Source organism: Pinus tabuliformis, chromosome 4_1 (assembly GCF_031772625.1).
Source record: "Pinus tabuliformis cultivar Carrire ecotype Pingquan chromosome 4_1, CPIR1, whole genome shotgun sequence".
NCBI classification, from domain to species: Eukaryota; Viridiplantae; Streptophyta; class Pinopsida; order Pinales; family Pinaceae; genus Pinus; species Pinus tabuliformis.
Window position 1 is genome coordinate 606759502 of NC_142303.1, and position 26468 is coordinate 606785969.

The window sequence follows — 26468 nt, forward strand, 5'->3', positions numbered from 1 at the left end:
CTTGGGATTCCAGCCACTATGTCCATTGATGTGGCCATGCCATTTGCAGCTACTCATGCAGATTCGGCTCATGTCCAGTCTGAAACAGATAAGGCAAACAACTTCATTGAGCACATCCAACATATTCTCCAATAGGTCCATGACATTCTGGAGAAATCAAATGCCAAGTACAAGTAGCGACATGATCAACATCGGGTGCCACACAAGTTTCAGTTGGGTGACAAAGTCCGGTTGCATTTGCAAAAGGAACGCCTTACCAGAGCCTATTAGAAACTCAGACCACTCTGATATGGTCCTTACACCATTACCAAGGCTGTGGGAGACAATGCATTTGAGCTTAGCATTCCCCCATTCCTTGGCCTACACCCAGTGTTCAATGTGACCCCTTCGGCCATACTTTCCACCATTACTAGACACATCCAACATTGCAGAACAACTCACACCCACAGAGTTAAATACAGATTGCATGGAACAAGCTGCAACTGATCAGATCATGGACACACAGATCAAGCACACTCACCAGCAAAATATCCAACTGTATCGAGTTGTCAAAGCAGGCCAGCTCCTTCACCAGGGCAAGTGGCTCACCAGGGACCAAGTTCAGCAGAAGTTTCCTCATCTCATGGAGGAACTCAACGCAATGGGGACAATTGCTTCCCAAGGGGGGAGGAATGATCCAGGTGGATATTGACCACCCACCAATTCCACTTGAACCCCCACCATTGCTTCTTTTAGTTTTTCAGTTTCCTTAATTGTACCACAGTTTACTATTTTTAGTAGTTTTTTCGGGTCCTAAACTTCAGGAGCCGTTTTCAGGCCCTAAACGAGTTTTTTTGGAAATCTATCCGCCAGCGATTTTCTATCTAAAATTGTCTTATTTGTTGTATTTTGGAGAGATCTATCCAACGGGTTATCATGCGCGTTAAATAGAGATAATATGACCAAGTCACGACCCCAGGAAGTTGGCTGTCCAACTCACCCCAATGGGACCCATAAACTCTTGGTGTTACATCTCCTCGGGTTAGGGTTTTGGTTGTTTAGGGTTTGCTCTTATTGTTCAATAATAAAAAGGCCCTTGAGCCTCATTGTAAGGTAGTTTAGAGGCATGTAGCTGCCACATCTCTTCTCAGAGATAAGCTACCATCGCCCTAACTGGTTTATTTCCATTTCTGTTTGTAAGCATATTTCAGTATTTTACATTAATGAAATGAAGTATTATTTCCACTGCAACTCTGTGTTTATGGTTGTCTCTGTAATTTGTTGCATTCCTATTTAAATCCGGATCACTGACCCAAATCAACCGCCAGTCAAACCCACCCTCTCTGAATGTGAATCCCATGAGTCTATACTTGACCAATCACAGGTTGAGGAAACAGTTGACTCGATTTCACCTTCAGTTAATTGTAGCTTTCCCAAAGAGAGTGAATATGATACCACTCAGGTTCTTTTCGTTTCTTCAGATTCCAATGAGCTTGGGGGAAATCCTCCTGTTCCATCAAGACAGGAGGAAAATCCTCTCATTCTCGTAACTCAAGGGGGAAATTCTCCTGTTCTTACAGTACCCCCTCCAAGTAGTCTAGTCACTTCCTTTGATTGGAATCGACTGACAAGATGTCGTCTTCCTTCTTATGTGCCTTTCCAGATCATAGTATAGGTTTGTAATATGATTGTACCTGGCACTATTATAGATGTAGGTGCATATGTGAGTATCCTTTCCTCCACTACTTGGAAAGCACTCGGTTCGCCGCCTCTTGTCCCTGTTACCCAGAATCTATTGGCTTTTAACAAGGGAACCAGTCAACCATTAGGGATCCTTCCTCAGTTGCCTATTACTTTGGGAGAAAAAATTGTTTATCTCAATGTGATGGTAGTCCCAGGCCCTTTAGATTACAATTTACTTCTAGGGCACAACTATGTTTATGACATGGAAGCTATTGTTTCAACACTCTTTCGAGTGATGCATTTCTCTCATGAAGGCAGAATTGTCACCATTGACTAGATTTCATTTCCTGATCCAAATATGGCTTCCAGTCAACCATCTTCCCTAAATGGTCTTTTGTACCAATGGTATCATCCCTGCCACGTGTTAATTATGTGGAAACCCATTCCTTGCCTACATCAATGGACGATCAATTCCATGATGTTGTACATTATGTACTGGGGCATTGGAACTAGATCTCTCCTTCCAGAGCATTGTTCTCCCATCTGATGAGAACCTCTTGGAAGTCATGACCTCTTATGGGTCACGAACATAGAAATATGAGGATAGTTCTTTTACTGTGTCAACCTCGTTAAAAAATGTAACAGGTCCATGAGGATAGTTCATGGTCTTGTGTCAACCTCGTTAAAAAATGAAACAAAGGGTATGAGGAGAGTTCCTTGTCTTGTGTCAAGTTCATTAAAAAATGAAACAAGGAATATGAGGATAGTTCTTGGTCTTGTGTCAACCTCATTAAAAAATGAAACAAAGGTATGAGCATAGTTCCTTGTCTTGTGTCAAGCTCGTTAAAAAATGAAACAAGGAATACGAGGATAGTTCCTTGTCTTGTGTCAAGCTCGTTAAAAAATGAAACAAGGAGTATGAGCATAGTTCCTTGTCTTGTGTCAAGCTCGTTAAAAAATGAAACAAGGAATCTGAGCAGAGTTCCTTGTCTTGTGTCAAGCTCATTAAAAAAATGAAACAAGGTCCCCTGGAGCAAAGTTCCAAGTCGAGTCTTTGAGTAGATCTCGTAAAATCCCAGTCGAGTCTTTCACTTGATCTCGTAAATGAACCTTCATTCCATCCACCTGATAGCCATGAGTAGTCTACTTAGGTGAATGTAATGGAGCTTGGGGGGCATGCACCTAGAATCGAGTCATCATGCTGGGGGCATGTAAACCAATCTCAAGCATAGTTTTTCATTTCAAGCTTGTCTAAAAATGAAACTGAATCAAAGCATAGTTTTTTGTTTCAAGCTTGTGTAAAAATGAACCCATTTCCATTTTAACCCTCGTGATTGCCATTTTATCAGCCTTTTTCGTCAGATGAGCCTTGGTTTTTCTCCTTCCATCATCACTATCCGCTTGGCCGATCATACGCTTTCACTTGGTTGTTTTACCCTTTTTGAGGAACAATTGCAATGAGTGGTCTTATTAACCAGCCTCTTCACATAAATCAACATGTTTTGAGAAGTTCCAACATCACCGAACCAGTTGCTATTCTAGACACCACTCGTTCCTCAAAGTGGAGTTCTCTTTAAGCTCTTTTGAGACTCTCTAAATATGAAACGATTGCCGAGCGCTTGTCCTTTTCAACTCGTTAACGGATTGGAAATGACATCTACTCAGTATAAGTTTAACCCTTTTTCGGCTGAGATAGATTATTTACGAAAAAGGAATACGTTGATCGAACATGGTCAATAGGTTCTCTCTCGTATTGTTTTACATTTTTTGGGATTGAGAGACAAATATACGAAAAAGAACTTATGGAGTTTTCTTTTTGTCCCTTTTCAAACTCTCTAAACATGAAAAGGACCGAGTTATGTTTGTCGTTAAACTCGTTAAAACATCAAATAGCGACAAACTTGTCAATCATGACAAGACCGAGTTTCACCTTCGCTAGACTCGTTAAAACATCACATAGCGATGGATTCACCCGAAGGGTGGAATTATACAACAAGCATATGTTATCCTCCTCAAGCTTGATAAAAATAAAGAGGTACTAGTCAGCAATGACTGGGGAAAATGGAAAAAGGGGTAAACCACTTTTGGTAGCAGGTCGCTCTTGAACATGACACTTTCACTTCATCACCGTGACTATTTGGGTTGGGTTATCAGCTTGATGGTTATCATAGTATTGGTCTATCATACCATCCATCACTTTATTTTGGGTCAATGCAACCAATTCATTTCAGTGTCGTCGACATGTTCAAGAGAATTCATTAAGTTAAAATTCATCCTTTGCAATCCATAAACCTTCATTTTCATGACTGCCGTTCTTGAACCTTGTGTCGTCAGTAAAATTCCATCTCCAAAATCATTACACTCATTTCGTGTCATTGATGAGGGATACATCAAGGCCCTCCTGCGACGAGTCGCTTCTTGTCGACATCAGCGCATTATCCAAGAAGTTGACTTAGAGACACCCTTCCAGTACCTTGAGGCTTGCATACATCAATGGAATGTTTCTCGCTTCCAACGATAGGTTTACATCACTGGCCTTCGATTGAAAGACTTTGTATGGTGTTCAACATCAAAACATCCATTCACACCATGTATAATGTACTACAGTTCCTTGAGGATCATTATCATTATCGGTGATTTCTTTTGCATTTGTTAATGGCTTACATCATTGGCTGGTAATCAGACGGTGTCTTCCCATGTTCGACTTCAAATCACATATTCGCATGGATAGACTCATACTAGAGCGAATGATTGAATGAGATAGAAGACCCCAGATCTAGTTTCATCCATCTAGGTTGTGATTTCAGGAAATGTACGAAATTATCCATACAATGGCTTTACATTGATGGTCATTTCGATCATGGGTCTATGTCTGTAGAAGACTATCTATGTACTTGTAATGAAAGTTTATATGCTGAGCATGGGTATGCCTTCCCTCAGCGATTCATGAGAAAAAATCAAAATATCATGATATTATGTATTATAATCGATGCAGGTCACCAACCACTTCGGAACCTCCTCATCACATCATAAAGCATTTCACTTGACATTACATTTTCGACTTCATGCTTTAGGGGGCAGCTGTTATAGATCCATTTGGGCACATCACTCCCATCATCCAGATCAGTGTTTTAGGGATCATCAAACCCTAATTTCAGTTGCTACATGCCCTAAACAAGTCAACCTTTTAAATTCCTCCTTCCCAGACAATTTCATGGCCTGAAGACATCCTGAAATGACCTCTAGAGGGACCAGTGTAGGTAGGCCCATGCAAGGGTGCGCTGTAGAGCAGTTAAGTCCATGCCAGGGTGCTCTGTAGAGCACTTAGGCCCTCTTTGACCTGCGCTGGGTGAGTTTGAGCGAAATTCACATAGGGTTTGGGGAATATTCTTATCTTCTGGATCCTTCTAGAAGATTCCCACACTTATCATCTCCTATGAGCTCGAAAATGGATGAGGAATGAGTTAAGATACCTCCTATCCTCTCATCCCTTCCTCCATGGAACTAATTTTAAGTATGGAAGGCCATTCAATACCCTCATTGATGACAAAACCTCCTCCATCTTCCTATAAATTGAGCACTCATCTAAGTGATCAAGGGCCAGACTTTGATGAATTGTAAGGAGATAATATTAGTTTGAGAATTGAGACTATTGTAAGTGTCGTTATGCTGCCAGAATGTCATGCTTATGATGTGATGTGGATGGAACCAAAGCTGGAGGAGTGACTTCAAATCAGGCTTCATGGTTGTAATTCTTCCTTCTATTCAATAAAGTATTTTCACCTTTTTCCATATGCTTATCTTGATTTGTGATGCTTATATGTGTGAATGTATTTGATTCCATTTACTTGTAATCAATAGATATTTTTCTTTGATTGGTTCATTGTCTTTTGTTGATGTTTACAGGTACTTCTCGAGCGTGTTAAGTACGGGAAGGAGCGACAGGATCGATACAAAGGAAGCAAGAGGAAAGTGAAAGTACAAGTAGGTCCTCTCATTCTCTTTGCCTTATCTATTGTTTATAGAAAAAGGTTAAAGTGCTTTAAATTGTTGTTCTAGATATAGCTACGTATCTAGGGAATTATTATTTATCCATAGATACCAAATTCTTTGTAACAAGGAGGCCAGTTTGGGCTCCTTTCCCCTATTAGGATGGAACTACCTCAAGAGATAAGACCTTCTCCCATGAGAAGAGGAACCATCTCCCCTCCATCCAAGATATATAAACCTCTCTTCTTCCCAAGCACAAGCTAGCTTTTAGTTCTAATTATGTTCTAGTTGAGGTTTTGATTTTGGAGTAATTAGAAAGTTATCCATACTTTCTATCTCTCTAGTTGTGTATGAGGGAGAATTTTGAGTTTGGTTTGGTGTGAAGACTAAAGGGAAGATCCTTAAGACTACCATTGTTGAGGGCATCCATGGAATGCTAGCAGAAGTATGTGGGAACTCGGATATGTCAGAGGAGAATGACAACGTCAAGACATCGGTTGTAATCTCTTCTTGATCTAATATAAATGAAACTATCGATTAATTTCCTACATGAAGTGTTTATTTGCATCTTTATGGCTCAATGTTTCTTGACCTGTTAAGTAGGTTGAATACAAGTTGTATGTTATTATGTTTGTTGTTTGCTGTTGTTTACTTGTTTCAGGTGTCCAAAGAAGGAAACAGGAGATAATTGGGACAAGGAAGCAGGAACATCACTAGGCAGAATAGCGCACTAAGAGGTAGGCCCTCTTATTTGGTTCTAGCCTAAGGAGATTTTCCATAGATTGTTTGTTTGTGGCTAGACCCACTCTCGGGCTAGAGGAATTGTTTGTGTCCGCACTTAGAATTTTACCTGCACCACACTTTGTCATTGTTTACTTAGATGATATACTCATATTCAGCAAATCCAGAGATGAACATGTCATGCATGTGAACAAAGTACTTAATGTCTTGAGAAAAGAACAATTGTTTTTAAAAATGTCAAAGTGCGAATTTGGCAAGACTTCTTTAGTGTATTTGGGACACATTGTTGGAGGAGGTGAGCTGAAGATAGACCCCTCTAAGGTTGAGGTCATTCTCAATTGGCCCAAGCCCAATACAATTACAGAGGTAAGAAGCTTTCTAGGGGAAACACAATATTGGAGGAAATTTATTGCTAATTTTTCTTCCATTGCAACACCACTACATGCATTGACTAGTGTCAAGAAAGTCTTTCATTGGGGAGATGTACAACAGAAAGAATTTGATGACTTAAAACAAAAGATCATTTCAACAGTAGTATTGGCTCTTCCGGATCTTAGACATCCATTTGAGATTCAAACAGATGCTAGTGATTACGCCATGGGAGAAGTTATTATGCAACATGGTAAGCCCATTTCATTTCATCCTGAAATTTTTAATGGTGTGTGACTAACTATCCCGCTTATGACAAAGAACTTTATGCATTGGTACAAAGTGTCAAAAAATGGAAACACTACTTGATGGGGAAGGAGACCATTATCCATACTGACCATCAACCATTGCAGTATTTACAGTCATAGTCAAAGTTGCAGCAATCAAGACACTTCATATGGATGGGTTTTCTACAACAGTTTCATTTGGTTATCAAGTACAAAAAGGGAATCTACAATAAGGTAGCTGATATGATTTCTAGGCCTATTGTAAATTCATCTATTTTACTCGAGCATAATTTTGTTTTGCATGAAAGTTACATTGAGAAATATGCAAATGATAATGACTTTCAAGATGTGTATGCAAGCTTGAGGCAAGGAAACCAAATTGAAGAGTTAGATTACCATGTACATAACGTTTTGTTGTATCACTTGGGAAAGGTATGTATTCCACAGGGAGATAGAAACAATATCATAACAGAGGCGCACACTTCATTGATTGATGGATAATTTGGTGTAGGAAATACATTAGAGAATATCCAAAGGTATTGTTATTAGCCACACATGTTTGATAATGTATCTCATTTCATTAGATGTTCTTTGTGTTCAACAAGTAAGCCTAGCAATAGGAAACTAGGATTGTACACTCCACTTTCGGTTCCATGGGAGTGTATCTCAATGGATTTTGTAGGAGGTCTTCCATTGTCAAGGAAAGATCATGATTACTTGTATGTAGTTGTAGACAGGTTCAACAAAATTTGTATTCTAACACCATGTAAAAAGAAAATTACAGCTGAACAAACAACTCATCTTTTCTTCCAAAATATTTGGGTTCATTTTGGTCTTCCTACTTCCATTGTAAGTGATCGAGATTCTTGATTTGTTGGAATTTTTGGTCAAATTTGTGGGACATGATGGACACTAAGTTGAAGAGGAGTACACCCTTTCATTCCTAAAGAGATGGAAAACCAAGGTGGTCAATAGGACAATCATTCATCATCTTAGAGGATATTGCAACAAACATCCCAAGTTGTGGGATGAACAATTGCATTACATACAACATGCATACAACAGGGTAAAGCATTCTTCCACAAACACATCACCATTTGAGGCATGTTTTGGGTACTTTCCAAGATCACCATTGGACTTAATCTTTGAGAAATATGTTTCCATCGATGGCCACAGCGACATCGATAGAGAAAATTCAGTTGATACATTAGACAATGCAAGAACAGCTTGAAAGAAGTCAAAGCAGCTAGAAAGCAAGGCATGACAAACACCATGTCGATCATAGATTTCATGTTGGAGACAAAGTTTGGTTATATATTAGCAAATATATACTTCAAGGGGAAGGTAAAAATCTGAAGCCAATCCATTATGGTTCTCTAAAAATTCTAGAAAAGATTAGTAACAATGCATTTAAGCTAGATTTGCCTCCCTATATGCAAATATACTCTGTTGTTAATGTTGAGAATTTGAGATTGTTTGAGCCTCCTTTGATTGATGACCAAAGAGAGCATGTTAAACTACCATCGATAGATGATTTCTCACCATAATATCTTGATGAGCTAAAGCAAGATCACATACTTGACCAAAGAACCAGATCTTCAAAGAGAGGGAATGTTGGATACCTTCGAGTGGGGCTGAAGGGAAAAAATTATTCTAAAGCCAAATGGTTGCAGATCGAGAAGGTGAGGGAGTTTTACCCTCACCTGATAAAAAAATGATAGTATCTTTTGGGGTCCAAAGGATTATAGTGGGGAGGAATGATCAGGGGCTCAGTATTTAGCTAAAAAATCAGAGTTCTCAGAATTTCTCGAAACTTGAACGACCGCATCCGTCTCGGTGATACGATCCCAATGCAACTAGTTTCACTGAAAACCAAAATCATATGAGGAAGATATCGCATTCTGTCCACTTTGCTAAACAGTGGAATTTTTCAAAAAAAGTACAGTCACTGCACAGTCAGCTGTCTGTACTGTTGATGTGGCAGGTGACTGGGTAGGTCAACGAGATGGTCAACGTCCAATTTTGTTTCGCCAAGTGTCATGTTTTCACTAGTCTGCAAGTGTGGTGACATAGCTCGATTTTATTGGTTTATGAAGGATCAATGAGGAGGGGATAAGAGGCAAGCCCGAAGGCTGCCATGTGTCCCTCCCCAAAGGACCACATATATCGGCACGCAGTAAAATTTTATGGCAGGCCGAGGGGGTCGAACCCAGGAACTGCATCAAACAAACCGCATGACATACCATTACACCACCTCCATAGTTCTTACAAGACTATGGTTTCACGTTGATTTTAATGTGTTAACGTTTTGCAGTTGGGGGTTAGGAGGGAGCCAGCCCGCAGGCCAACCTCCTCCCATGTGAACACTCCATCCGACGGTAATGGCTAGCGAACAACTCAAATGGTAACCACAAACTATGACATTTTGTGCTCCCATGTGAACACACCACATTAACCTCCAGCTAACGGTCAGTGAAACTGTGCGGATATTGCACTAACCGTCAGTTAACTTGACATTCAATGCCATCATGTGTCCACTATTATAACTGCTAGACTAACGGTTTAACATAACTGCAGATTAAGTGCTAATCCAACTTATCTGTTAATTAAACACGCTTATCCGTTAATTAAACTTGCACTTAAGATGGCGACAAATTTGACAGTCCTCCAATTTCAGCGGAAATTCCAAAATTAGCGGGATTAACTAGAGTTCCTCTAGTTTTAGAGTTTTCCTAGGGAAAACATTTTTTGCCATAACTTTTGCAAAATTCGACCAAATTGGGATCAGGAAAAGGTGTTCTTAGATGATTTTGGTGCTCTGAGCACATTGAAGTAGGTTTCAGGAGTAGTAGAGCATTGCAAATAACACTTTTTCCATTATTTAGCTAATACAAAGGCCCAAGCCATGGAAGCTGGACTAGGGAGATGTAGCCCAGGAGGGGTGAACTCCTTCACCAAAACACTGTGTTAAGTGTTCAATTTGATGGTTTGCTTTACATTTATCAGCTGTTGTTTGTCACTTTACTTTCATGCTATTTTTCTCATGAATTTCACATAAAACTTGATAAAATTTACCTGTTTACATTCACAAACACCATAAGGAAACCTATGCACATGAAGAAATGGAAAAGCATTTGTTTTTAATTTTGAAGTTGAAATTAGCATAGAAAAACTAACATTCAACAACATATCAGTGTGCTCCCAAGCTTTAAAATTGAACCTATAATCTTCTCTTTAACTGAGGTCAATCCTTATTAAACACACGTTGAAAAATTAAAAACCAAATAAAATTGTTGAAGGAATGCTCCTATTGTGAGCTTATTGAAAACAGACCTACTCTAATCTACTGAGTACAACTGCTGAATCAAGTAATTATAGATTTCTAATGTAAACAATTGAGTAGGTGGCTATATTATTTCTTTGTATCCTCATGGGATTCCAACAGAAATAAAATGTTTAAAACAAATAGCTCAAATGGAAATCTGAATCTAATATTGGCAAAATTGCACAATTTGAGTCTGCTTTCTGACTCCAAAAATGTTGCAAAAGGACCCTAAAAAAAAAACTAATATAGTTGTTTTTCCAATTTTTGTCACTCTGATATGAAACTCCTCCATCTGCATTTACTTTCTTGTACACCTCCATCTGATTGTTATCATAATGTTACAAACAAAATTTTTCTGGACATGAAAAGGTTGTTGGTTGCAACACTAATTTTTGATCATTTATGTCAACGAAGGATTCCTTAAACACTAAAAATGGAACAACCATGTCTTCTAGAACAAGAGTGACTAAGGATTCTTCTTCACATGCTTCAACAAAAACATCATCTTGACCTTCTAAATTTTTTGACTTTGTGTTTTCAAGAAATGTGAGATCTTGAATACTTTCTACAATTTCCAAAGAATATGAAACAATTTTCTCTTCTTCTATGACTAAAATAGAAACTATTGATTTATCATCATAATCCCTCTCTTGGTCACTTATCACCTGAACCTCTTCATCATTTTTAAGAGGAAAATTCATTTCAAACTCTAGATCTTGGTCTATTGTAAACAAAGAAGAAACTACTATTTGTTGTTGGGATGAAAATTAATTAGGGGTTTCTATGATATCCTCATGCATAAGCTCCTCATCACCATAAAAATCTTATAAGTATTGAATAAAGTCTTCACAATATTCACAAAAAAAATGAAATAGTGACAAAGAAGGATAAGACTCCCCATAATACTCAATGAATACTGTGTGGAAATATTTAAGTGAGCATAATCTACCTGGTTGTAAGCCCTCTTAACATGAGCTAGCTTTGTCTACCAAGGTAGCCGTAAACATATTCATTAAAAAATCCTCATGAAACTTAATCCCAAGCTTATACACATGCATATTAAATTTATATCAAATGAAGCACAACATCATCCCCATTCAGATCTCTAAATTTTGGAAAATATAATTTCCAATTTATGCATGAAATATGATTCGGAAAATATGGTATATGTTCATGGTTCATTGGAGCACACCTTGTATATATGTAACCCTCCATGGAAGCCATATTTGTATTGTGGAGTTTCCAGGTGAATGGTGTACAACCTCTCTTGTGTGCCTAATTTCTGTCCATCATTAGGAATTAGATATGAAACAATAGTAATAGGTTATGGGAAGATGAGTTGTTCTTCCCCACCATGGTCGCCAAGATGTTAGCACTTAAAAATTTTCTCTTAGCTATAGGAGAGAAGTTTCCAAGGTAACCTTTGCACTCTAACTTACAGATTGAAGTCTAGTCCCTTCAATATGGAGAGGGCTCTCTCTCTGACAGTCTAATCACTAAATCAAAAAGTGACTGTACTTTTACACAGTGGCTAGATTTGTAGTTGTATTATGTAGATGTAGTGTTTGGTTGGGTTTGAGGGAAATAGTCCAACGGGAAATGGAATTAAGAAACTAGGGTTTATGTCAACTTACCATGATGTTGGTTGTCTGATTAGGATTGATAAAGGGAAGGTATATGGCACATCCTAGACCTTTGTCATCTTTATAGTTGAAGGGAGAAAATAGGAAGATAGTCCACTACATTAGGGAATATTGAATGAATGCTAGAGTAGCTTAAGAGGATAGAGATGGGCATACTTGAATATCTTAAAATTAGAGCATCAAACCATGAATGAATTCTGAATGAATGACTCTTACTCAAATACTCAGAAGAACATACATTCATATCAGAAAATAGAGAAGAAAACATTGAAAAATATAGAGAATACATACTAAGGCATACCATCACATGAATCTTTATATCATTGGTCAAAATCTACTGATCTTGGAAAATTATATACTGATAAATCTTTTAACACACAGACAATGATTATTATTTTCTTCAAAAACCAACCTGTTTTCCATATTTCTCATGTAATATATATGAAAAATACAACAGAGATAATTAGTTCCTCAAAATATGGTATAAATTGTTACAAAATACGTACATAATGTAAGAATTTAATTAACAAAAATAGTAATAATCTTATAATCTTAGCTACTCACATCTCTAATCTGGCACATATCAGTGGTCAAAACATAATATAGGACTGTTGTGCATATCTCCTGCTAGTATCCTAGAACAAGAGCGACGTCAATAATACATTATAGGATTTGGAATTGTTTACTTATTTTTAAGCTTGATATCTCGAGCTAAAACTCATCTTCCTTCCTTGTAGCCAACTGATGCATGAACTCGTAAATAATATCTAAACTAACTACCTCTGTAACCACTTGCTATTTTCAAGGCTCTATGTCGTCATGTTGACTTGTACGCCCTCAATCACAAAACCTCTGATATATTACCACAACATATTAAAATTGTTTACTGTAAAAAATATTAAATCGGGTAGGTCAAAATGTTGTGGCACCATTAGGGTTTGTGAAACAAAATTAGGGTTTGTGTATTTCTTTGTCCCATGAAGTAAAATGATCATTTCTCCATGGCTTATGCAACTTGAGCAAGGAGATCTAGCGTATTCTGACTCCTTGTCACCCATCTAGTAGGTTTCTATGATATTTTGGCAGCCTTTTGGGTTTTTTCCTTCTTTTTTCAACATGGAATATTTTCCTTTGTCTCTTTCTGTTCTTTGAAGTTTGCATAGTCTTCTCCTCTCCATCAATAATCATTGTTTCTTTAAGCTTAGGGTTCATTCTAGATTTTAAATTTAGACTCAGATTGTTAGCAGGGTAAGTGTGAGGTCTTTTTCCATAAACCCTAGGTTCTATTTCATCTTATTCGTCCTATGTGTCTATTTTCTACCAACATTTTTTTCTCTGTACTACTCTCTGCTTTGCCTCTTCTTCTTCTACTATCAGTTTCTGTTGACTTTTAGTCCTCCTTTCATAAACCTTAATATTTGAATTTTGTATAGGATTTTCATTATGTTTTTCAACATGGATGTGACTAGATTCTCCTTTGGTTTCTTGAGCTAGGGTTTGGTCTCTCTTAATCTTCTAGGCATAGACTGTCTTAGGTTTCTCTGTCTCAACTACCTCAACTACCCCACCTACTTATTTAACACATCAGTGTATAATATTTTAATTAGATCATGATGACAAATATCATGGGGTTCTAGCTCAAGTCTATTTCTTGCTTTGGTGAAGGAAAAATGGTAAGTTCATCCTGTTAAAACCTGCCAAATGACAAAGAAACCTCATATGATACAAGTAGGCTTTAGAATACTTCCATTCATAGGTGAAGAAGAGCTAAATAGTTGTGAGTGTAGTAGACCAGTTGGGCTTCAACATATTTTGGAGGACCCCTACATTCCAATCTTGATTCTAACAATCCTCCTTTAGGAAAACATTCAAATCTACATTTTACAACCTTTATTTTTTGAACCACCTCTCACCCTCAGTTGGAAAACCAATCGCTTTAGCAATGGATTCTTCTGTCACAGGGAATTGTAGGGTCCTAATTCTAGCAGTGCTGACATCGAAGGAGTAAATGAAATCATGGCACCAATTTAGATTATGTTTGTTGAAGCATTGGAACACTGGCTCCCATCCTGCATTTATGAAAAGAACCAACATCTCGGGATAGACCTTGAAATACATTCCATCAAGTTCAAATCTCTTTACATGACCGGATAAACCCATATTGAAAAAAATTGATGTTGAAAACACCTTTTCCAACCTTAAAAAACTATGTTCAAATGCTGCAAAATGCTAAAAGATCTACCTGCGCATTGAAATTACAAATATGGATTTGCTAGAAAATGTTGTTTTAGGGTAAACAGGGCAGATTAGGGTTTGATTTTCAATGACTCTATTGGACTTTAAAACATTGATAGTTGTGAAATCATGGATAAGGAGGGCTAAAAATTTATGAAAAAACACTTGGGCACTCAAAAAAATGGTGTTGGCAGCTCAAAAGCCAAGTTTTCAAAAATTTCAGTGAGCACTACAAAAATATTTCATATCCTCATGCTACGAAAATATTTCATAGTGTCGTGCTGCAAAAATATTTTGTAGCGCTAGCTATAGGTTTGTGATAGGTCAAATGTGTTGTGCAAAACTTAAGATAAGCTTAGGTTTAGGTTAAAAATTTTGATTAGACATATCCCTAGGCTTAGATAGAAAATTGTAAAAACATCTAATAGCCCCTTTACATCACCATGATTTTGCAAAAATGAACTGATAATATTGCCTTGAACTGAAGGTGAAAACCTTATGCTAACAACTAGATCCAATGGGGATATCATTTCCCCAGGAGGTAGTAAGAACACATTGACCACGTGCTTAATCCATTGAGCTAAAAACTTTGAAAATTTCACTCTGCTTTATTTTGAAAAATAAACACTCTAAACTATTTAAATGAAACATAAAACTGAAATTTTTGTAAAGTGTGACAACTCCTCATCAAAATCTTATGGCCATCACCTCGGGCTTGGAATCCTTCAAATTTCTTGTACAATCCTACAAACTTCTTTTAACATGGATATGTACAATGAACTGTAATGATTGATATCTCTTAAACCAGGAAATGTTTTAGGAAGCATCCATTTACCAGACCTCCACTCAACAACACTCCATTTAGATATTCAAAAATGAAAGCATTCTTACCTCTGGAAGCAGTGATTATGTAAGGCCCCTTCCATAAATGATCAAATTTTCCATGCTTCCCCTTTTCCTAAAATTTGACATTCCATTTTAGGACTAAATCCTGAATCTTAAAATCATCCTCCTTGACCTTCTTATCATGGATCTATTTGATTTTGTCCTGAAATAATTGAGATTACCGATATACCTTCTCTCGTACCTCTTGTACTTCAGTCAGATGTTTAGTCCTTATTTAAAAATCATCAGGTTCTGCCTCATGTTCCTGCAATAATCTCATCATGGGTAAACTTAAGGAAATTGGGAAAAACACTTATGTGCCATAGACTAAGTGGAATGGTGATGTACCAATGGAATTTTCGATGTTGATCCTATCTTCCCACATTTAAAACTTGAACTTGGCATGCCAAGCCTTCTTTTTCTCCTCTAACATTTTTTTGATAATTCTAACTAAACTTTTGTGGGACGACTCAACTAGTCCATTACCTTGGGGGTAATAGGTTTTGGAATGACCTAATGTAACATGATAACTCTCACAAAATTTGACCATTTTTTGAGATTTAAAAGAATGAGCATTATCTGTTATGATTTTTCTAGAGCAGCCAAACCTTGAAAAAATACTCTGTAAAAACCGAATCACTACACTATCAGTAGCCTATCTTGTAGGAATAGCTTCAATCCACTTGGTAAAGTAGTCAATGGCAGTTAATATCCATTTATGTTGTCCTGAAGAGTCTGGATGTATTTCTATAATGAAATCCAAGTCCCACTGCTAAAATGTACTTTCAACTGAGATTGGTTTCAAAGCTAATGATAGCAACTTTGTTTTTCCTTCAAACATTTGACACTTAAAACATGTTGCTACTTCTTTGTGTACATCTGCAAAAAGAGTTGGCCAATAGTAGCATTCCCTAAGGAATTTGTCGGTTGTGGCTTTCCTTGATGACATTATTTTACCACCTATTTCTCTTCACATTCAACGAGACAATTCAAAAGGATTAGTGCTGGATCTTTCCAAAAAAACTAACCATCCATACAACAAAAATGAGCACTTTTCAGCTTCAGATATCATGCTATGGTTTTATCCATCCCTCGTGGGGCTTCCAAATTTTGCAAAACATAGATCATGTCACTATACTAGGGTGGATTTCTAAGCTCATGAGATACTTTAAGAATCAACCTTTCTTTAGAATCATTAGGAAAAATTGAGAAAAAAATTATACCCAAAGTATCACAATTGGTTTCAGTCATCAATGTTCCCAAACCTTGGCCCTTTATTAATTTTGTTGATCTAATCTCTAGATCATACTCCAATAATCTTGCAATCCACTTACCTCCTTGACCATCATTGTCAGGATGACTTAGGATGTCTTTTACAACAACATTAGGAATAAACGTTTTTACATGATAATGCAGAACATAAAATTTGAAATCCTTGAGTGCTTTCACCAATGCAAAGGCCTCTTTCTCCATAATGTTGTATTTTGGCTTTTCTTCTCTCAAATTTCTGCTAAAAAATGAAATAAGTTGCTCCCAATTTTCCTTATTTTTTTGCAATAAGACTCCTGGGATAGTATGTTCTTAAGCAAATGAAGAAATGGGAATTATTTTGAGAAGTATGGTTTGATAAGAACATGGGATTTAGTGATTTTTGTTTTGATTTCTTCAAAATATTGCTTGGTTGTGAGTGTCCACTTGATTTCGTTGTTCTTTTTCAACATGTTGATAATAACCCTTAAAATTTCGGCAAAGTTTGGAATGAACCTCCACAAAAAATTTAGTCTTCATAAGAATGACTGAACCTCCTTTTCACTTCTAGGTAACTCAAGTTTCCTTATTACTTCAACTCTTTCTATATCAATTTGAATTCCATCCTTAGATATTATATTTCCCAAAATCTTAGCCTCATTTATAGAAAAATGTGACTTTTTGGGGTTCAATGAAATACACAATTTTCTGCATTTCAAAAACACTTATCTAAGACATTTTAGATGCTCTTAATCAACCACTGAATATATTATGATATCGTCTAAATATATTACCACAAACTTATTCCTCTCATCTGCAAAGGCTATGTCCATGGCCCTCTTAAATGTAGCTCCTGTGTTCATTAATCCAAAAGGAATTTTGGAATACATGAACATTCCCCATGGTGTAGTGAAGGTTGTCTTTTCTTGGTCTTCAGGATGCGCCAATATCTGATTGTACCCTGAGAAACCATCAAGCATTGAAATCCTCTCAGATCCAACAACACTTTGCAAAATGTGCTCCATCTTAGGCAACGGGTAATTATCTTTTAATGACACTTTTTTTAGATTTCTTAAATTTACACACAGTCAAATCTCCCCATTCTTTTTCCTTACTTGTACAAGATTAGCAACCCACTTTGAAAATATCAGAGAAATTATAATCATAGCATCCAACAACTTTTCACCTCTTTCTCTATTAATGGTAATAGTTTAGGATTTATTCTTCTTAGTTTTCGCTTGAAAGACTTTTCATTTTATTTTAAGGGTATAGTATGTTGAATTATACTTTTGTCATAGACTCTTAAATATTCATACTTCCATGAAAATACATCATAAAATTCTTTCAATAAAGCAATATATTGTTCCCTCTGCTCCTCATTTAAATAATTTGAAATTTTAACAACCTTTGGTTCCTTTTCTGTGCCTAGATTTCCATCCTATGATTCATTATTGCCAAGATTCATTTTTGGTTTGAAAAAGACATCATTGTTCTCAAATAATTTCTCCAGAGGCATTAACCCACTAGGAAAGACTCGACCTTTTCTAAATCTTTGACATTTCCTCCCTTTCTGATTTCATCACCTTTCTTAGAGGCATCTTTCTTTAATTCCACTATTTCTTAGGCTCCTCTACTTTCTTGGGCTCGGTTTGATTTTGTTCAATGGTAAGTTTCCGTGAAGGAGGCTTAGAAACAACCACATTTCTACCTCAAAGGTTATACTACCTCTGGAAATAAGAAACAACATTATTATACCCCTGCTAATATATTTATGAATCAAACATCAGTTGATTACCATCTCTTTCTTATGAACATTCAAAAGATCTGTCATGCTCTTCTTTTGTTAAAAATACATATGTCTCTTCATCATCAAAACAATTTATTTGTTGTTGTTCTATCTCTTCATTATTATCTTCATCAACAAAATTTTCAGGAAATGGAGCTCAGACTGTTTGTTGATCTTCTGGATTCTTCTGGCGAGGCTGAGGTCCAGGTGGCCTTCTAAAATTGGGATTTCTCACTTGATATTGAGGCTCACTCTAGGAGAGTTCAACTTAATGACCAATTTATCCATTGTCTTTAACATAACATCAAATTTAGTGTCTGATGAACAAGATGGTTCCTCCTTAAATACTACTCTTCTCTCAGTCTTCATATTTTTTTTTTTGCCAACAAATTTTCTTCCACTCCTATAACATTGTTTTGCATATCCTCCAAAGTATTAGGATTCCTCTCTTTGAGTCGATAAGCTAGCTCAACATCAAAACCACTAGGATAGTGAAGCAAGGATAAACCAGGTCAGGCTTAATATTAGAAGGGATTGAATTGTAAAGCCTATTGAACCTTGCTGAAAGCTCCTTTACTGTCTCCCCTAGGTTTATTTATATATTCTCATATTCAACCAATATTTGCAGAGGGTTTTTCTTTACCTCCCACCTAGTAAGGGAGAGTTGTTCAAACTGTTGAAAATTAGCAATGTTTGCTGCTGGTAAAGCTCTGAACCATTTATTAACCTCCCTTGAGAGACTTTGTGGAAAAATTCTTAGCTTAACATCTTCATGATCTACCTCCTCTAGATCATGAAATAATTTAGTTTTTCCACAAGTTGTTGAGTTGTAAGAGGTCCTGTAACATCAACCTGAAGTAAACGTTGTCCATAATTCAAGGGAAGGTCATGTAGGAGCTTGAAGTTTGATAGGGGCATATCTAGCAGCCATAGTTTTGTGAGATGAGGTTGAACCAACACTAGGAACCTGTAATGCAGATGACAGAAGAAGAGAAATTGTTGTTATACTAGTTGATGGAATGGGTGTAATGGATCCAATAGGAATAGTTAGAAAAAAATAGTTTGGAATGGAGAATGGTGGTGAAACAGCTGGAGCAGAAAATGATGGAACATGATGCTGAAAAGTGGGAGATTTAGAAACAACTGTTTGAAGTTGATGAACCAAATGCTCTAATTTATGAAGTTATAACCAAATTTCTTTATCCTCTTCTGAAACACTTACTCCTTGAACAATAATAGGAATATAAGGTTTTAGATTTTTTTCATCAAGGATTGATTCTAAAAAACTAGACTCTGATTTTGAACTGAACAGACTATGCTCAAATTTTAAATCAAATTGAATGTATTCAATATATTTTATATATTTAGATAGAGATAAATATTTTTCTAAAATAATTGTACCTATTTCTTTTGAAAATTTGCTTTTTCTGAAGAGATTTCTCAGGCTTGTTATGTTTTCTGGTAGATTAGGATATGGATGGATCCTTGTATGGATCCTTCTATATGCCAAAATTTCTAATGAAATGAACTCAAACTTTATATTGTGGAGTTGCCAAAGCAAATATAGAAGTCAATGATTTTATCTAACCTTATATTGACCCTCAAAATGTAGATCTGATTTTCAACGTAGTTCTGGGGAAAATGAACCTTTCGTTCCCCTGTATGGTTTCCAAGATGTTATCACTCAAAAATATCTTGTTGGATGTGATAAAGGAAGTCCTAAGGAGACCTTTTCAAACCAATCTTGTAGATTGAAGGCTATCCCCTTCAATCTAGAGAGGGCTCTCTTTGACAACCCAATCACTAAGTTTAGCAATTGGTTGTGCTTTCAAATAATGGCTAGATGTTCAATAGGGTTTTTAGATTTTGAGTGTGGTGGCTGGGTAGGGTTGAAGAAATATCAACTATTGGGAAATGGAGTCAAATTTGAGTGTTTATAAAGATTATCAGTGATTGATAAAATGCTCCAGGAAACAAAGGCAAGGTAAATGATTTCTATCTGTGAATATAATTGTTGTAGTATGAAAGTGGAGAAAAATATTAACATTCTATCACATTTGAAGCATCTAGCAATGGATGAATTTCAAATGTAATTTTAGAGGAAAATTGTGAGTATTTAACTTTATGAAATGGATTATCGAACAAAGGATGAGTTCTACAACATTTACTTTCAGTTGAAATACTTAGAAGTTTTACACATAAATGAACAATTGAGAAGGGAATCACATACACATGAGAAAGGGGACAAACTTCAAAACATTATCTTCATGAATCTCTAGTATGAAAGCACTATGTACTTCTACACGTTACATAATTAACACTCATAACATATTACAAAACAGAGCAATAGTTTCTTCTCAGAAACTTAAAAATCCAACCCTTCTTCCTTATTTTTCATTCATTATATGGGAAAAATACATAAATCTGAGATCCACAAAATTTGGGAAGCTATTAATTACAATGATCATCAAGATCCAAAATAAATGGATCTGGAAAACATCTTCACCCATCTTTAGTCTAATCCCCAGGTCGAATTTGGTGAGGTGGCCTTTAGTGGTTGACTTGGAATTTTTATAGGAAATAAAATTTTGAAAAATCTAGCAAATTTCTAAAAAATAGGCTTCAAAGATGCATTTTGGTCTTCCAAACTGTGATAGTTGTATAAAAACTGATTTTTTTTTTGAAATCAACTCCTTCCCCACAAAAACCTCTTTTCAATTTGGAAAATTCATCTCCATCTTCTCGAAAACTACACCCAAAGTAGATGAATAAAACATAAAATAATTAAATATCTAAATCCTGAAAAATAAGCTACAAATATTCCTTCATATCCTTCAAACCATGCTATATGGGTAAAACATTATAGAGGCTTATTTAAATTGGTATGTTACCAATAAAAACCTCTTTTGGGTTTTACAAATTCATCTCCATATGTTCTGAAACTGCATTTTAAAATAGTGGCTAAAGCAAGAAAATAACATAATTACAAAATTGGAAAAATAAGCCTCATAGATGCCTATGTAATTTCCAAACCATGATGTCTGGGTAAAATTTGAAAGAATTTTTTTAAATTGTCCTCTTCCCAACAAAAACCTCTTTTTGTTTTTTAAAATTTATCACCACCTATTTGAAATATGTGTTTGAACATAGTGGCTAAAACAAGAAAATTGTTGGAAACTGTCATTTTAGGGCAAATTGTTGTTTTAGGGTTTAATTTAAAATCCCTCTCTTAGGCTTGAAGACTCTTCCAAATGTCATGTCAAGGTTTAATAAGGGTAAATCTTTTTGAAAAATGGTTTGGGTGCTTGAAAATCATTTTGGAAACTCATATTTTCAAATTTCATAGCACGCTACAAAATATTTTTGTAGCACTAGTTGTAGGCATTTGATAGGCTCCGATTTGCTGCAAAACTTAGGGAAATATTAGATATAAATTAAATAAAATCTTTTCAAATATTTCTAAGCTTTACGTCACCTTTCCATTAAAAAAAAAAATCATATGCCATTACATAACCCCTTGCACAATGAACTGATAATCATAACCTTTGGACCTTTAGGAAAGGTACAAACTTGGTGCTAACATGTTATTTATGTGCAAGTTGCAACTTTAATTGTTGTGTCAAGAGGCGCTCTACAAACTAGTATGGGGGCAATGTTGTAATGGTGTAAACGTTTGTTTGTAAACTTTTACATGTCAGCTCAATTAACATAAATAAAAACAATAAGAAAATACAATGTGATGTCGGTTGTAAGAAAACACAATATATGTAAATATACAACCAAATCACACAAATCACTCATCTGTACTCTTATTTTCTTATTAAGATGGATGTAAAATCTACGATCCAGTATGGGGAAGATGTGGTACTGTCCATAAATAAGTGTAAACATTCAAATGTTGGCTTAATATATGAGATATGTAGTGTCCATAAAATAATGGATCAAATAAACTACTAATAATAATAATAAGAAGAAATCATGATGTAATAGTAAATTGTAAAAAGTAATAAAAATAATAAATCAATTCAATTTAATTTGTTATTATTGTAATTTCATTTTTATTGATAAAATTACAAACAAAATTTTCATAGTAAAAAATCCTAAACACATTCACATTAAAATAAACTTAAACAATAATGATTAATATGATGAAAACTTGACTAAACTGGAGGGCGGGGGGTGGGGTGAATCAGTTTAGTATATTCATGGACGTTAAATTATTTTCTTCAATCTCACTAATGAAACCATTACATGAGTAGCTTAGCAAATGATGATCAACAGATTGAATATGTGAACAACAATTAATAAGAAAACTAAAACATCATATCAACACATAATAATAACACATATTGACACTAGATATATGTGGAAACCCATAAAGGGAGAAAACCACGATTTTATTATTGTTGTGATGTAAAAGAAAGCTCCTACTCCTTATTACATCTGATTTTTTGTAGGCCCCAAGCTACAATGGGTTGCTACTTGAATTTTCTGCAAGCTGCAACATGCAAGGAATCTCCGGCTCCCATATTTTTTCTATAGGCAAAAACCCACAGGAGGCTCCTACCTCAACCAGATCCAACTTGATATTTATCAAGCCTCAACTTGAAAAGATACTACCATCCCCTGAGACTACCATCCAAAAGGACCACATATCTTGTAAAGCAATGTTGGAGTTTGGGTGTAGATGTGTAAAGAATTCCCTCATAATGTATTTCGTCTTTGATGTCAAGCTGATGAGACTGCCAATGTATGAATCTATTGTTGTGCTGGTGGAAGAACCGCCATTACCACTCCCACTACCGCTACTGCTGCTCAGCTCCCCATCTTCTACGCCAATTTCAGATCCAGGTTTTTGGTGTCGATATGAACGTCAACAACAAGCATCATCTGAATGTTTGCCTCCTTCTGAGACAAAACCCAAGTCTTCTATGTCATTTTCAAATTGCAATTTTTGTTGCCGAGACAAACCCCTCGTTTTCTGTGCCATTCTTCTATGTCGTCATGTGCACTGATGATATTATTGTTTGCTCTACTTTTCTCTCAGATCCAACTTAGACCTAATTCTTATATATCTTCCACACAAATTTTAAGTTTACAGCCTCCTCATCTCTCCAAAAAACCAAGATCGAGAGCTCCACTTCTTTGACTACCGATAATAACAGTGCACCTCTAACTTCTAGATTTTTCATATCATGCATGCATACAAGGGTCATCATAGAATTGATCCCTAAGAATGTAGTCATGGGCCTCTTTGCTTTGAAAGGGCAACAAGAATACCATCAAGGTCTTAGGTGCATGCATGCCTAACATAGCAACTCTATTAGTCTGTTGTTGCTCCACCACTCTACCCCAAACATGTGGAATCGATGCTTTAGAAGATCTTTAGAACCACTTGCCGCTATAAACATTGAGTTCACCAATGATATAATTACTTAGAAGATGTTGCTAATACGGAATTGATAATATTATAGATGCACCATAATTAATTTATTTCAGCATGAAAGGAGACTTGAGATAGATCAACCTTTTGACCTCCGAGGAACGATAAAACTTCAACGATGTGCAGATGTTTTCCATTCTTCAGTTGTAATGCTCCTTTGGAGTATATAACGTTGTGATAGTGAGTGTTGTATAAAAAATGAATGTTTTCATAAAAAAACACACTCTCCATCCCACGCCATAGTATAATGCATCTGCTCCATAATATCAATGCCAATATATCACCTCATTTGTAATATATAAACCATGTAATATATCAATTCTTCCATGATCTCAAACACATTCTCCAAGATTCGAACGTTGATACCAATGCTCTCCACCATAATGAACGTTGTATTGATACATTTATTTAGATACGCAGCTCAACGCATGTTCTGGACCTTTACCACTGTTGTGATGTTATATTAATGATAGATACCAATCCTTGGCCAATATATGATGCCAATCGTTATGATATATGATATAAATATTATCATCAAGGGTTCGGTTGGTTTGCATTTTGGTGCTATTTATACCACGGTGATGGTGATTTGTAGTGGGAGAAGAAGAGAAGATGGAGACTCAGAAGGATCAATCTTTTCTCAATTCTTTAATGTGGATGTGGAAAATTGTAGTCATAATCATTGGTATTGCATCAGGGTCGGTCTTCGCCTCAATGCTGGGTAGGCTGAGCTATCTTGTCATTTTCTTAATGTTTTTCCAAAATTAGAATTCTGTTTTTATCTTTATTTGTATAACTCTAAATTTAGAGTTAGAATATTGGCGGAGCTAGTACTTCATGCCCATATATATATATATATATATATATATATATATATATATATATATATATATATATATATATATATATATCTATATATATATATTATCGCCAACAAAATATTAACATAATAACACCATCCCCTGGTGCAGCTTATGACGGTTAGGCCAGTCTTACAACCAAAGATAAATGTTTCTAGGTCAATGAGAGAAAATGCCATTGGGTTACATGGAAAATGAATGCACAGACATGAATGTGCGAATCTGGAGCATTGTGTCTGGATGACATTACATAGACACTGCAGTGTAACCGCTCTTATAATATATCGACCTCCTGTAATATAACGATCTCCATGAATGATAGATATATTATATGGAATAAAATTATTAGAGGGTAGACCACAAGGAATATATATGACACCATAATTATGATGTACCAAGAATATATATCACCGTTCTAACTTGGTAGGTCTAGTGTTGGCATAATTTATGGCTTTGAAGCATAATGTTTTGAACAATAGACTGCCCATAATGTATCAATGCTAATATGAATGCAACCAACAGATTTGAGTCATCGTTCTGTTTTTAAGGTGATGTTTCATATTTAAGGAAGGCATGCCAAATACTATATGATGCATAACTTGGGCAGTGTTGGAAAAACATCATAATTAGGCATAACGCTATCACATGTGTCATAATTATTGTTTCCTAGCATTTGGGTAATGCATTTGTTAAACACATAAAACACTTATTGAACATAGTTATTGGCAACAAATCATGATGTGTAATGCATATAATAATTCATTTCGGGCTTGATAAAATACTTATGTCATTCTCAAGACCTTTGTCTTTCTGGTATGACTGTTACCTGTCATTTCTCTCCCTCTGTCTGTCATAACCATCCTACACGTTCTTTGTGCGTTACCACTCTGCATACCTCTTATGAAATGTCCATCTCTACTCAAATGAACCCTTCTCATGATCTTGTCTTTTGCTTATTCATCCAAACCTTCACCGTGTGTCTCTGTAATCGAATCTACAATCTTCTCTTAATCGACAGTTTCTTCAACAATGTCCAAATCATGTGATTCATCTTCATCATTTGCATATTCTTTATCTTCTTCTTACAAATGGGATGTATTTGGGAAAATTCCATGTCCTACATATACTTTGTGGCTATCAGACTCATATTGTTGTTCATTAATTCCATTAGCAGCCTTTGACTCTTCACGAGATTCATAACAATTAGATAAGCTATCAGCCAAAGAATCTACATCTGTATAAGTTAAACTTTATCCATCAACAAAATATTTATTCTCTAAATCTTTCAAAGTTTCATGAGTACAAGATAGGCTGATATGCATATTCTCTGATTTCTCTCTGAACTGATCTCTTTTAGTCATCTCATCTTCACTGCCAAGAAAAACTGTCTTGGATTTCCTGGTTGTATATAAAATGAGAATCAACTCGTAGGACTTCAAATCTCTCTTCAACCACGTGTCCTTCTATGTGACTCTCATCAATTAGTTTTTCCTGGTTAGTATGCTCAACATGAACCAAAAATTCAAATTCTTGTACTTCCACATTCTTAGAATTTAGAGATGCAATATTTGCTACTTCAATATGAGCTTCTAGGTCATGAAATTCCAACGCACCTAATCTAGATTGAGAAGGAAAATATTCCAAGCTTTCCTTAACTGGGCTTCCTTCTTCGAACCCAATAGAGGATCCTTTTTTTTCAGCTCCAGAGTATTTAACATGTGATAAAATCTCAAACTGTTGAGTTTCTGCATTTTATGTTTGTTGTGTCAATGATAAATTGTCAAGTCTATCTTCAACTTGAATGTTTGAGGGAATTTGAATCACATACTGGTGTTGTTTAAAGTAATTCCCACCTTCAATTGACAGTTCTAAGTATTTTTTCCAGATACTTTGGATCTCGAAGCTGACTTTCATACGTGCATTCATTTGTTGGTGCTACCTGCTTGATGATCAGTTGCTCCTCATCGTGAATTTTCGTTTCTTCTATTTCAATT